This window comes from Elgaria multicarinata, chromosome 16 (genome assembly GCF_023053635.1).
Source record: "Elgaria multicarinata webbii isolate HBS135686 ecotype San Diego chromosome 16, rElgMul1.1.pri, whole genome shotgun sequence".
In the NCBI taxonomy this organism is placed as follows: domain Eukaryota; kingdom Metazoa; phylum Chordata; class Lepidosauria; order Squamata; family Anguidae; genus Elgaria; species Elgaria multicarinata.
The window spans coordinates 28,697,118-28,712,199 of record NC_086186.1 but is presented as its reverse complement, the minus strand read 5'-3'; the positions used below and the strand labels follow the sequence as shown (position 1 = coordinate 28,712,199).

The following is a 15,082-nucleotide window of genomic DNA, read 5'->3' as shown; positions in this document are numbered from 1 at the left end:
TATATTTATTTATTTATTTATTTATAAAAAGTAAACTCAGTTTGTAATAATAGTTTGAATACACTGTACTTTTAATATACCAAACGTAATAATTTTTTGCCAAACCAACCTGGACATACCCTGTTTCCCCGAAAATAAGACAGTGTCTTATATTAATTTTTGCTCCCAAGGATGTGCTAGGTCTTATTTTCAGGGGATGTCTTATTTTTCCATGAAGAAGAATACGGTACACATTTATTGTTGAACAAAAAAAAAGGTCTTATTTTCGGGGGGATGCCTTATATTACAGCGAGAGGCAAAACTGGAAGTAGGTCTTATTTTGGGGGGATGTCTTACTTTCGGGGAAACAGGGTAATTACATTTTATGTTTCTAAAGTAACAAAGTGACTTTCAATCTGTAAAAAGTGCTAATATTGCATTATTTCAATTTTCCTGAAAATTTCAATTTTTTCTCTAAACTTTACTATTAAAATGCCCAAACTTCTGTTTGCTGGAGGTAACAGCCTCCGCCCCCAGCCCCCAGCCCAAGCAGCTTACTTCAAAAAGCAAAGGCCTGGAAACTCTTTCATCAAGTCCTGCAGCTTCGGCCGTAGCTAGACCTAAGGTTTATCCCAGGATTGCCCTGGGGTCAAACCTGTTCATCTAAGTGCCACACTTAGATGAACCCGGGATGATCCTGGGATAAACCTTAGGTCTAGCTACGGCCTTGGGCTCAAATGAGCCTCCACGAGGAAGGACGCCATAACTATGGGCCAACCTGCCATTTAGATGACAGGCCCTGGTTAGGCCTCATCTAGAGTATTGTGTCCAGTTCTGGGCTCCACAATTCAAGAAGGATGCAGACAAGCTGGAGCGTGTTCAGAAGAGGGCAACCAGGATGATCAGGGGTCTAGAAACAAAGCCCTATGAAGAGAGACTGAAAGAACTGGGCATGTTTAGCATGGAGAAGAGAAGATTGAGGGGAGACATGATAGCACTCTTCAAATACTTCAAAGGTTGTCACACAGAGGAGGGCCAGGATCTCTTCTCGATCCTCCCAGAGTGCAGGACACGGAATAACGGGCTCAAGTTAAAGGAAGCCAGATTCCAGCTGGACATCAGGAAAAACTTCCTGACTGTTAGAGCAGTGCGACGGTGGAATCAGTTACCTAGGAAGGTTGTGGGCTCTCCCACACTAGAGGCCTTCAAGAGGCAGCTGGACAACCATCTGTCAGGGATGCTTTAGGGTGGATTCCTGCATTGAGCAGGGGGTTGGACTCGATGGCCTTGTAGGCCCCTTCCAACTCTGCTATTCTATGATTCTGCGCCTGTGCCTTGTCCCACTCGAAAACAAAACTTTGTGTAGTGACCAACGGGTATGTTCCGCACATGCAGGAGCTCACGTGTGCAGCAGCACATAGGGCTGTAAACTGAGGTAGAAATCTACATTTTTATGCTGGAATCGGTGGGAGCAGCAAGTGAGTGACTGGAAGGTTACGCCTGGAAAAAGCACATGGATGTTGGTACGTTGATTAGGGTTAGATGCCATGAGAAGTATAAAGATGGCTTCGAATAAGGTTTTATGATGATCACTGGAGAAAGACATTCCCTTTTCTCTCTCTCTCTGCATCGCAAAAAGGTTAAGACCAGCCACTTCCTAAGGGGTTCGCTTTCAAATTTGGAGAGGCTCAGGAAGTGCATTCTGAAATCTGAAAAGTGTTTTATGAATCCATTGGGAATGCAGGAAAAAAAATTTTTAGCAGTAACCAGCCCCTTTTCAATAGAAGAGGGCTCTGTATTCTGCCGACTGCCAAACATTTATGGGATTGGCCCAGTGCCGGCGGGCCGGCCAACTCCGGCAGGCTGTGTCCTTCCGCTTTCCTGCTTTTGGAAGCAATTTGTGTTTTCAAAATAATAAATAAAGTGAACCTTGTTTTACAGTTGGGAAATGCTGTTGGACATAGTTTGCTTTTCTCTGTAATAGCGGGGTGTGTGTGTGTGTGTGTGTTTTCCCTGCAGCTTTGCATTTTAGCCAACACCATTGTTGAGGAAAACATGGGACATGAGCGAAGTGGCTTTCATGAAGCCTTTTCAGGATTTGGTGTCTCCTTATCCAAATGAGAGCAGCGTGTGAAATGTCCATATCCCCCTGTCCGCATCTCCATGACACAATTGGCGCACGGACCGGATGCAGGGCAACCTCACCAGAGGTCAAGTAGGAGATGCGTGAGGAATGGTTGGTCCACCGATCCTCTACAACAGCTTTCCCCAACCCGGTGCCCTTCACTTTGTGTTGCACTACAATGGCCTTATGGGAGCCACAGTCCACTCCATCTGGAGGGCGTCAGGTTGGGGAAGGTTACCCTACAAATGTGTTCACTGAGTCTTTGAATTTTCGTGTGTTTTTCTCATGCTGTATCTCCAATTTTTTGTAAAAGCAATGCAGAAAAATATTAAGTCAGAGGAGAGGAAATACATAACAGGGAGTTCAAGACCATCAAACAGGAGGCATGCCAAATGCTTGCGTAAACAGGAAGTGAAGGGGCCAAGCAAATTTCTCAGGGCAGGAAGTTCCAAAATTTTGGGGGCTGCCACAGAGAAGGCCCTTTCCCCTGTTCCCAACGTACACTTCAGCCATTGGGACTCTTCAGCTGACTGCAGGGGATGTACAGGGGGAGTAAAATCTTAAGACAAGAGTCCCAACCTTTTGGGGTTAATGGGCACATTTGTCATGAGTTTCTCTCACAAAATGCCTGATATGGGGCAGGACTTGCCCGTTCATAAAATGGCTCCCGGAGTGGGGATGGCCAGTCACAAAACACCCATTTCTCAGAAGGCAAACTAGAGAGACGAAAGGAAAAGTAGCTTGCCAAAGAACCTAATTACAAAGCAGAGATGGGGTGTGAGTTTCAAAACCCAAAACTACTCTTTTGAACCCAAATAAAGATGGTCCTGGAGGACAGCCTTTCACTTTGCAACATGCCAGCATCCCAGTTAATTTTTTTTAAAAAATAAAAATAAAATAGAGCTCAAGAAGAGGTTGGGAGCCTGGCAGACAGCAAGATTGACATCCATGTCGGAGACACTAATTCTATACCAATCAACTCTACATTAATAGACATTAAATACTGAGCAAAACAAATCGGTTTTTACTGCTCACTGAAAGGCAAGCAATGAAGAAGGTCGTCTAATCCCACTAGTGAGGGGATGCCACAAAAGGGACATGGCCACAGAAAAGGCCCTGACCTTTGTTCCAGCAACTGAGACTCACTTGGTGGTGGAATACTGAGCCAGGTCTAAGATGAACATGGCAAAGGTCATACGGAAGCAGGTGTCTTTCTGATAGTCTGGCCCACAAAATATTCAGTGCTTTGTAGGTAAGAAGCAGCATCCAGAAACAACTTGTCAGCCAGTGTAACTGCTGTGAGACCAGTGGAACAGTGCCCATATGATGCGCGCTGGACAATGGTCTGGCTGCAATGTTTTGCACTTGCTGAAATTTCCGAACACTCTTCAAGGGCAACCCTATGTTGTGCACATTGCAGCAGTCTAACCGGGGGGGCGACTAAGGCATGTGTCACTGCGGCCAGGTCTTCCTTCTCCAGGAAAGGGTGCAACTGCCCCACCAGGCAAAGCTGAGCAGAGATACTCCTAGCCACAGCGATCACCTGGGCATCCATGAACAAGGTGTATCCAGGAGCCCTCCCAGACTGCTGGGTTGGACTCAGTAACTCCTGCACCACATCTAGGATCACACAGCTGTAGTCTTTTGAGGCGGCAAAATATATTGGGTCTGTGCAAGCCAACCCCCCCCTCCCCAAAATCATTCAAGATGGGTTGAGCTGTAAGTTAATAATGCTATTAATAAGCAAACAAATAGAAGGACTAAGACCATTTTCTGGACAATGGTCTGGCTGCAATGTTTTGCACTTGCTGAAATTTCCAAACGCTCTTCAAGGGCAACCCTATGTTGTGCACATTGCAGCAATCTAACCGGGGAGCGACTAAAATACCTTGAACTTCCCTCCACCTGCTCTGCTGTCAGTGCTGGGCCATAGGCAGCAACAGCTAGAGCTGGGAGCCATGTGGTTGCCCAGCAAAATTCCCAGCCTATCCTGAAAGTCTTTATAATCCTTCCAGATCAGGAGTCACTCTAGAACTGTAGAACCTTTCACTGCCCCAGGAACATTCCACCCTACAACCCAGGAGCCGCTCCATACGGGGAAGAAGTACCCAAATCCATGGGTTCCAAGTTCAAGCCTCAGCAGCCAATGACATCTACTTCTAATTCTACATGTGATCTCTGGCTTGGCTACCAAGTTCTGCATGAAGGCTAATGTGTGTGACCCTGTGGTTTTTTTGATGGAGACCCGTACGAGTCATCTAGCACATAATCTAATCCTTAGTGCGTGACTGAGGATAACAGAACATTCCGAATTCATCTCCAAACAGAGAAGGGAGAGGATTTAAAAAGACCACAGTCAAAATTTCTTTGTGTTCCTTTATAAGTGACAGGCGCTGAAAAAGAGATGATTGGGCATCTGGAGGCAACAGATGGGAAAAGACAAATTCAACAAGACACTCTCAGAAGCAGACAGCCTCACTGACTTCGACCCACCATCTCGGCCTCCATCAATACAACAGTCTCACAAACATGTCGATGTCTCCATCTTAGAAAGAAGTGGCCTCTCAGTTCCACCAGGAATGGAGTAAGGCAGCTGCAGGTTTGGTGCGACAGCAAACTAAATGGAGCAACACAAAGAGCCATAGAGCGGCCGGCAGGATTCTCAGCAGCGGAAAGGACCAGATAAGTAGAAGCCAGCAAGATCCTTTTGTTCCACAGGGCAATTGGCCATTTGAAATCTATTCATTTAATATGAGTTGGGCCATAGCTAGACCGAAGGTTTATCCCTGGATCATCCAGGGGTCAAGCCTGTTCATCTAGGTGACACACAGGGGATCCAGTGCTCAGGCAGGGGCGAACCCTGGATGATCCCAGCATAAACCTTAGGTCTAGCTGTGGCCTTGGTCTGCAATAAGAAAACAGGCAGGCAGGCAACAAACTCACTGTGAGTTTCCTAGTTCAAGCCCTGGAATCTACAGCTGAGGTTGAGGCCCAATGTAGTGGCACAGACCTCAGAGATGCCCGCAGGCTCAGAATGGAATACAGCCACCCCTGCCCCTGGCAGGGAGTAGGCCACCTCCCAACTGGACAGGCTGGGCTTCAACACCAAGAGCCTGGCCTTTTGCCCTTGCCCAGACTTTCTGCTTGCTACAGCCCTTCAGGTCCTCCCTGTCCTCACCACCACTCAAGGATTTGCTCCAACCGAAGTTCCCAGTCCTAGCAACAGACCTTCTGCACAACCCTGGATTGGAGTTATGCCCCACCCTCACCCTGAGAATAAGCTTGCATGCGTTCCCCCCCCCCTTTTATTTCTTGCCCCTTCCCATGCAGAAAAGAAAATGAATCAAAAGCCGGCTTCTATCAATGGAGAACTGATTGAAAAATATTCCATATTCTGGGGTACTTTTTACCCTTCAACAGGGTGTAATACAAAAACGCTTGAAACACTTTTCCAGCCTGGACTACAGGTAGTCCAGAAGATGGTAAGACAGGACATCAGCAACGGGGGACACATGATTGTTCATTGTCTCGCACACACAAAGGACAGCCCCATAGTCAATCTTATAGTCACGCCCCATAATCAATCCCTCATATTTAATCCAACATCAGTCAATCCCATATTTTGTCTTGAAATGGGATCGGCGGTGGTGTTTCAGAGGACTCATCTACACCAAGCAGGATATTGCACTATGAAAGCGGTATATAAAAGGCAGGAGCCACACTACTGCTTTATAGCGGTATTGAAGTGCACTGACAACTGTTGGGGCCCAAATGCCACTTTCATATGGCTTTTATAGTGGAATAGGCCAGAGATTGGGGGGGGGGGATACTAAAATATGAAAGGGGGTATCTTTGTGATCATTCAACTGACTGATTTTGTGGCATCAAATCAATGTTTCACTGCAGAGACTCGACCGTGAGAGAGACAGCTGAAGAGAGACACAAGAAAGGCTGCAATCAGTTAAGAGATGCGAAGATGAGGGTGGATCCAGGCCAGGTGGGAGGGGTGGTGGAAGCCTGGTTGAATTAGGTTTAAAACCCGAACACAGGTAAACCTCCAAGGCCTTCTGAAGTTGGCTTCTTTCAGCTGCAAAACCAGCCGAGAACAAAGAGCCGCGGAACGGCAACAGCCAGGATGCCACCGCCACCGCCGATTCTTATCCCGTGCCGTCGCCTCCGTGAGGCAAATTAGCCATGAACTATCTGCCTCCGGATCTCAGGTTTTGTTTTGTTTGGCGCGCACACAGCTGCTTCTAAAACCGGGGTGTGACAAAATGCCACCGACTTCAAAGTGCACATTTGCAGAGGCGCCCCATTCACAACCCACCCCAAGACAACAGCAGGAGTGAGTTCAACAGGTTTCCTCGCCGACCGTGAGCCCACTGAGAAGCCAGGGAAGACGAGGTAGCCGCTGCGAGCTGGGTGGACCAAGACCCTGATGCGGCATATGGCAGGTCCTTGGGCAACCTCCGCTGTTTCTGTTAGGAGCTATCGAAAGGGGTCTGAATGGGGTGCCCGATTTTCATAAATTCCCCAAAAATCAGGGGATGATGGGATTGCCTTGAAACTTGGCGTGCGTGTGTATACGTCCATGAGGTGTCATGGTGCCAAACGTGAGGTTTCTAACTTTCACAGAAAAAAAGTTGTTTATTTTTTTAGCTTTCAATGCAACCCTATGGGGGGGAAAAACGGAGCTCCGATCCGGATCCGGAGCTCCAAGCGGAGCGGAAATGGGTGGAGCGGGGGCGGGGCGAAGCGGCCCGATCCGAAAATCGCGGATCTGGAAGTGAAGCGGAGCGGGGGGTCCATGCACACCCCTAATTTCTGTACTTGTTCCTCACAAAGGAACCAAGGAAAGGAATCCACATCGTAATGCATCGTACTTCTCTTCCCCTCCCTGCCCATGAAGAAGGGCTCGTTTCCAAAACGAATGAGTGCTGCTGCGGCAGTTTAGATCCAGAATTTTGTAACTCTGAAATAAGGTCAGCCAAGAAAGGGGGGGCATTTCTATGCAAATTCTTTTGCTCTTACACAAAAGCTAAACATCAATCCGACACACTTCCATTTGCTAAGACACCATCCTTGGAGCTGGAATTTCTCATCTGGAACAGGATAATCCAGACCCTCCTTGTTCTGTTCTGTTCAGGTATAGATCTTTTTCAGATTAACCATTATCCTATCCTTGATAATCAAAGAGTTTTTAAAAAACCTGAAATCACTGTGTATGTGATGTAGCCTATGAAAAATCGGAGGGGGGACAGACGGTGTAGGAGTACTGGGGGCCTTTATCAGTCTACTCAAGGCATGTTTCCCCATCCAGGCACTTACGAACACCAGGGGCTTGTCTGTACAGCTTGTTTACCCCGACCTAAATGGGCATATTTGTGTTTCAGGACAAATGACACAGTTGCCCATTCGCCGTAGCGCTGGGTTTTTAACGCAATAATGCACATATTTGCATTCACGATTTACAGTGACTTTTCGATCATGTTCAAGTTTGCATCACGTTATGGCTATGTGTCTTTGGGGGAGTTAAATTGCATTTTGACATGTGGGCGGAGCTTTGAGGGTAGGACAAGGTGATTGGGTGATTCCTCGGCTTCCCACCTATCACGTCCTCTGGCTGCCTTGTTCCTTCCCACCATTTTGATGTTGAATTAAGATGGAACTTTTAAAATGAAAACAAAGAGGGGGGAACAAGCAGCGAGAGACAGGAGACTTGTTCAGTCCCCCGCTTGCATCCTCCTCTGCTGCCTCGTTCCTTTCTCCACTCGTTTCTTTTTCTATGAATCTGCGGAGTTCCGCGGATAAGATTTATACCTTCGTTCATCTCTACTCTATAGCATTGTATATGTGATAATGCGATAATGCGCACGTGCGCATTAATAACTGCACATTAATAAAAAAATTCAGGAAATGAATCACTGGTGCGGCTGCAGTGTGACGCTCTTTAACTAGATTCGAATCAACGAAAATTCGGGAGCAATCCCGTTGTCATATAGATGGGGGCCAGAAGCTGCCTGATATCGAGTCAGACCCCTTGTTCATTTAACCCAGTATTGTCAACGCTGACTGGCAGCAGCGGCTCTCCAGGGTTTCAGGGAGGCATTTGTCCTGCTCTACCTGGGGAGACTGGGTGTCAAACCTGGGACCGTCTGCATGTAAAGCAATTGCCCTACCACTCTGTTGCTCTTTCCTTCCTCTGACTGCACCAGCTCTGACCCCACCCAAATTCCACAACATACACATAAGAGAGTTGCTGGCATGCATTTTATTAATTTGTGTAAGACATTTCCAGCTTGGAAATGCTAATTTTCTTGTTGGAAATATTTTGGCTTCTTTGGTGCACAGCAACAACAACAAAACCTTGCAAGAGGAGGGGCGGGAGAAAAGAACAGGCATTGGTCCAGCTCAACTGTTCAAACGCCCCTGCCAGTAACGCAAGCTGAGTCCTGAGCAGTTCAAAGCCTTAGACAGATTAACTAGAAAGGTAGATGCCGTATTCTCAGAGTTGAATCCACACAAACAGGCCATGTCCCAAAGTGGGAGAGTTCAGCCTTCAGAAGTTCTTTGAAATTAGGGGTGTTTTTCTAAATTTCCCCAGTTTTGTCTTGGGAGAATTTTGATATTTAATAATAATAATAATAATAATAATAACAACAACAACAACAACAACAACAACAATAATAATGCATTCTTCCAAGATCTCTGGCTCTCCAAACAGGGCCCCCTCCCCCTTTCTCCCAAAAAAGTAAATTGCTGAGCTTGGATTTGGCATCTCCAGGAAAAGGAGGCACCTTTGATGAATACCAAACGGGTGGACTTCAATCGGCTCAATGAGTGCCGCGCATTTAATAAGTTACTTCCGTGGAAAAACTTTAGTCACATAGTTTGGAAGCAAAGCCTCCCTGCTCATCAAAGCAGCATAGAATTTGGGGAGGGGGGGAGAGAAGAGGGAGGGAAAGTGATCCTTCCCTTACTGTAACTCTAAAGAACGTCTCTCAACAGGTTCCCAGAAGGACCCAGACTTTCTCCTACGTTACTGACCTCGTTTCGAAGAATTCCAAACAAACAATGTCCAACATCCAACTATTTCTCCCTCTCGCAAGCAAATCAAAGTGGATCAGGCAGGTTTATTCGACTGATCTGCCATATGTATAGGCCACCTTTCCCATGAGAAAGGGGTGAGCTTTGTGAAAGAGTACGTGGCCCTCCCACTGTTACGGCTAGCCCAGCCTCATGTGAGAAACACCAAGACCTACACCCCGCTGGCCTACTGGAAACCTAACTGGCAGCGAAACTTGCCTTTTGACTGCAAAACTGGAATACCGGCTGCATTTGGACATCACGGTAAGCCAGAATTGGGCTTTTTTTATTATTATTCCATCTTACCATGAACGAGCGACCGGGCTGGTACATGCTGTTCGCTCGCTGCTAAAGTTCAACTGCTAAGCCATGCACAATCTTGTTGATTTTGTTTCTACTTCCCCAAACAAAGCAAGTGAGAGAGAAAGAAAACACACTTGGCAATGCAAACTCACAAGATATGGATCAATTCAAAACTAACCAAAAAGGTTACATCCAGTGTGTGTTCACTTTTGTGGACTCATTTGCAAGGCCGGGATCTAGTAAGCGCTTGCGAACGCTGGAGCAGGCCCATGATGCGCTCCTGGTGACACCTCCTTCCACCCCCCACCCCCACGAGGTGGCTTACTGTATTTGGCACTGGTTGAGGCTTCCACGCGGCCGTGAAGAACAGCCACACCAAAATGTATAAAAGGAGGCAGGTCTTTCTTCACAAGGAGCCTCGTCCCAGGCATATGGTGACTTGGGGGTGCACGCTTGCCCCCACATCGCTTCGCCTCCCCCTCCGTTGCCAAAAGCTACTGCTTCAATGCAAAAGAGAGAGAGAGAGAGGTAGGAAGACCACATCCTGGAGGTACTTCAGCCACATGTTTTTGTATTGAACATTTCCCCTCCCCTCCCCCCCTCTGTGGACCTATTTTGCCGATGGGAAATAGAAGTGCATTTCTTTTCCAGTTTGCTTCCAAAAAAATAAAAGTAAAATTCTTTGCCTCCTGTGAACGTTTTCTGCATAGGGCCTAAACGACTCTATAAACCTTTTCAAATGAAAATCACAGAGCAACAGCATGACTGGGCAATTTTGTTGCTTTAAAAAAAAAGGGGGGGACGAGAGCATCCTTTCTCTCCTCCCCCTCCTCAAGAATACATTCCTTCCCTTTGTTTTTGTGAAACTTTTAACCCTCTTTGGAATGGGCAGCGAAAATAACTTCTCAGGCCTCCGAAGTGGACATGCCTTTTCTCCCTGATTACAAATAAACCTTTTAACTGGAGTGGTTAGGAAAAGTCTGAATTTCCAAAAAGACGGCTGTTTTTTTACTCTGGTACTTTAAAACAAAACAAAGGATCTGATGGTGGCTTAAAGGCTAATAACACATTTATTGCAGTGCCTTTCACGAGTCCACAAAAGTATGGGATCAGAAGATACTCATTTTGGAGCAGGTCAAAACGTTCAAGGTCACATGCCCTAGAAAGGGGGTGAGCAGAAGGTGGATCTGCAGCTGGTTTGGGCTTCATCACCCAGAAGCTCCTGCCAGGCCAGTGATCAGGTATACTGTGATTTGAAGTCCAAAATATCTGGAGATTTACCTTCTGCCCACCTCCTCTCATATGTAGCTACCTGGATTCTAAGATCATCTTCAAGGGTCCTTCTCCTTGAGTCTCTGCCAAAGGAGGTGAAGTGAGTGGCCACCAGGAAGAGGACCTTCTCTGCTGTGGCCCCCCGGCTGTGAATTGAGCTCCCTAGAGAGGTTTGTCTGGCGCCAATGTTGTACTCCTTTGGGTGCCAGGTGAAAACCTTTTCATTTTCTCAGACATTTTAGCATTCTAGTCCTTCAGCTCTGCTGTTTTTAATCTGCATTTGAATCTCTGCGTTGCTGCTGCATTTTATTCCGGTTGTACTTATATTGTGGTTTTACATGGTGGTTTTAAGCTTCCATATTTTACATTTTACACTGTACCGTTTAGTTTTAAATTTATGAACCGCCCAGAGATCTTCGGCTGTTGGGTGGTATAGAAATGAAATCAATCAATCAATGAGCCAGGTACAAGTAAACCAGAGGCCTGTGGCATCTTAGCTTCTTCCATGGGATTGGTAGAAGGGAAAGTGTGGGATTTTTCCTCCTGTCTCAGTGTGCCGTATTTCGGACCACACATGAAGACCCCATCCGCAGAATGTCCTTTGAAGAGAGGATCTAAAGCTAGTTTAGGGAAGGTTGAGATAATCTGTTACTTATTGTATGATTTAATTTATTTAAATCTCACCCTTCCGCCAAAAAATGGTGTTAAAGTGGCTAACAATAAAATCCTATTTAAACCACACATTGAAACAAACACAGTAAATTAAATAGAAGAAATAAACAGCACCAAACCATTAAAATCCTCTTCAGTATAACTGACCAGCTTATATACGAAAGGGCTGCCGGAATGAAAAAGCCTCATTGCCTGCCAATAGTTCCAGAGTCTGGGGCCTACTGCCTCATTTACCTGGCTTTATCCACTGCAAAACGTTTATGGGTTGTTCTTGGTTTGTCTTCATACTTTCAGTGCAAAAAATACGCTTTGGTCTCCATCCTGTAGAGCCCTTACAAAGTTTGACCTTGAAATCTAGGATAACGTCTTCCCTTATTTTCCTCTCTAAAGTTCCACATAAATTTCTCTCACAGAAAGAAAAGGAAAAAAGCCATAACCAAAGAGAGTTTCATGTTTCTAACCCAAACAACACATTCTTCCATGTTGGTAGGTGAGATGCTGGAAGTCGTCAAATACTTCTTTTTCCTAGTCTACCAGCCTCTCATAGCCATCTTTGTAAGAAACAACAAGTCCTCCCCCATCCATATCAGCTCTCTGGCGGAGTTACTCCAAGACGCTTCTCACTCACTACACGCAGCCAGACAAAAAGGCCTGCTGCCGCCTTCTAGCCCCACTTCAAGTTGCAGGTTTCAACTTACAAAGGCCCAACTCAGCGTTCCCCAACCTGGTGCCCTCCAGACAGGCTGGGACAACAACTCCCAGCCAGCAACAACTACGTTGGTTGATGATGACAGTGGGATCTTTAGTCCCAACACACACGGACTCCCTGGGGCCCACCCATTATAAGGTGGTTGCTTGACTAGCCCTGGAGAAATCCTTTCCCCTGGAGTTGAGAAGGAATTTTGGATGGCACCTGTAGGGATCAAGTGCCAATGGCAGTTCTGCACAAGGCAGGTGCCAAATAGAAGGTGTTGCTGTAACATGGAAATATTGTTTCAGACACCTAAGGGCATGTCTGGGTTGGACGCCTGGAGGCAAGCAGGTACCGACTAGGTTGGTAGGTACGCCACATAGCAGGCAAGTAATCAGGTAAGTAAGTGAAGGCAAGCAGGCAGGCAGGCAGTCTGTCTGAATGCAGTCCAGCACATGCATGAACTCAGAGCTCTCACTGTAAGAATCGGGGCCAGATTCAACAGCTTTATAGGGCTAGGTGTAACCCAACTGAGCCACAGCTGAGTAGCACCCTAGCCATCCTCAGGGGTGGTGCTAAGGGGTGGGCCTCCAGGAACCTGCTTCCCAGGTCCCCAATTTGTGGTGCCTGGATTCTTATAGGGCACACCACAGGGAGCTATTCTCCTTACATCATCGTCGTCGTCGTTATTATTATTATTATTATTATTATTATTATTATTATTATTATTATTATCCCACCTTTTGCCCAGTGCTGGGCCTCATCAGAAGAAACAGCTGTATAATACTTCCAAGTGTTCAAAGTGTTTCACATGCGGAGGCAAAAATGATCTAAAACAGCCATGCCCAACCTGGTGCCCCCCAGATGTGCTGGACAGGTTGGAGAAGGCTGCTCCAAGGTGAGTCACTATGACTGTCCCCCCCATATTGCAGAATGTGGGGACTTGCCAAAGGCCACTGAGTGAGTTCATGGCAGAGATGGGAATCAAACTGGGGACTTCTGTATTGGTAGCTCTTAGCCCCTTCGTTACACCAGCACAAGAAAACCTTGTGCTGGATTGTGCCAGAAGAATATATCTTGCAGTCCTAATGTAGGCCTCATCTATATTTCTCAGTGCATGAATTTGATGGAAATATCTAATCAGTTGCCCCAGGAACAGAACGCGGCCTAAGCTGCTCAAGTATGCAGACCGGGGGTTAAACTGCAGTGATCCTATGTATGTAATCCTGCCCACGGGGGAAAGATAAATAACCAGCATTATGAAGAGCTATGCCACTTGAAATTCCACGGCAGAAGATGGGAATATCCAATTACACTGCAATCCTGCTCACAAAGTGATCGTTACTTTGTTCAAATAGAAAAGTTCGAACCCGTTTTTTTTTCTTCTTCTGTCAACTACGCAGAGCAAGGATACCGCAGAAACGAACCCACCGCCTTCCCTCTGGAAGCGAACAGCCGTTGTATTTTCACGTGTGGTTTATTTAAAGAGAGAGCAAGAGAGAATTGGGTCCGGGCTGTTCAAGACGTTACTTCAGAGCCAAAAGTACAAAGGTCCCAGGGCATAAAAGTCGCAATGCGCCCGCCTTTCAGTTCCGTGGTCAGAAGCAAACTGTGTTCACTGCTGTTCCACATCTGAGTCAGAAGCCAAGATAGGAGAAGCCCCACCCAAGCAGCACATGCTCTTTCCTGAGAAGCGGGGCCAGAGAAATATCTCAAATTCCTGCATGTCAGAATCAAATGGCTAGATGCTTTTTCAACACTTCCTCCCCACTCTCTGAGTTGGCACGAGGTCTATCTTGAACAAAGGGGAGCTCAAGGAAAGCATGGATTCCTGTGCTGCTTTGTGATGACTTGGGAGGCCTGCAGGAGCCACGCGGGGTCCACCTTTAGGTTTCGGCTCTCTTTGTTGTTCTGAATAGGTCTCACACTCCTGTGAGACCTTTTGCACCAGCAGCAGCTAGGAGAAGCCCCACTGTCCGTGGGGCCAATCTGGCCCCCAAGAGTAGCAAGTTAACTAGCTGCCAATTCCTCCACCACAGCTTCAGTACAGGATAACAGAACACTGTGCTAGGTCCATTTCCCCGGAAACTGTTCCTTTGCTATGGCTACAGCAACATCAACAAAATGCACACTTAAAGGTTCAATTCCAACTGGATATTTAACAGCAACAAGCTGCTGCAGCCGGGAGAGGGTCCATGCTCCGAGAGCAAAACCCGGCCTCAAGGGTTGCTAGTTGCCAACCATTCAACCAGTTTCAGTAGAATGCAATAGAATATTCCATCAGGTCCACCATTCCACCCATGGTTTCTTTGCTCTGGCCACCACCACCACATTTCATTTGGGCTTACTGAGCTGCTACTGCTGCTTTTCCCAAACTTATCTCTAAATGCAAACGACCACCTCTCACATTAGGAAAACAACGAAGAATTCTTGTACATTCTGATCTTCGCAAATAGCGCAAGCCTTGCTGGTGAAGCAAGAAACCAAGGGCACACTTGAACCACGTGCATCCTATGCAGTGCATTTTCACACAAGAAACAGGCAGGACTGATTAAAGCGAGCTATCTCTTTCCAGACCTGCCGTTCCACAACAAACAACAAGAGGAGTGTGAGAACTTGATTATCACAGGTTCCCTTGGGCAAACGAAGTCCTGCAAAACAGGAGCGACTATTGCGAAGGAGACAACCTTTAGCTCATTGGGGCAAACACACGCCCAACTGCAGCCAATTTCTTTCCCAAGCCATCAATATGGCTCGAGAGAAGCTTTCGACAGAAACATAATAGAAAATATAACAGCAATTCATGAGATGCATTTTTTAATTTTATAGTAACAGGTATCTTTCAATGTTTTCAGGGACATGTCATCAAGTGTCAGGTTTCACCCAACATGGAAAACCAGATAATTTCCACATTAAAACGTGAGCTGGCACAGATCTTTGTGATATTTTAAATG

General features: G+C 46.5%; 1 protein-coding gene across 1 annotated transcript in view; it reads right to left on the bottom strand.

The window, feature by feature from the left end:
- SMAD6 (SMAD family member 6) overlaps positions 1-15,082 on the bottom strand; it is a 61,746-nt gene that overhangs the window by 29,682 nt on the left and 16,982 nt on the right. The gene's annotated exons all lie outside the window — the stretch shown is intronic.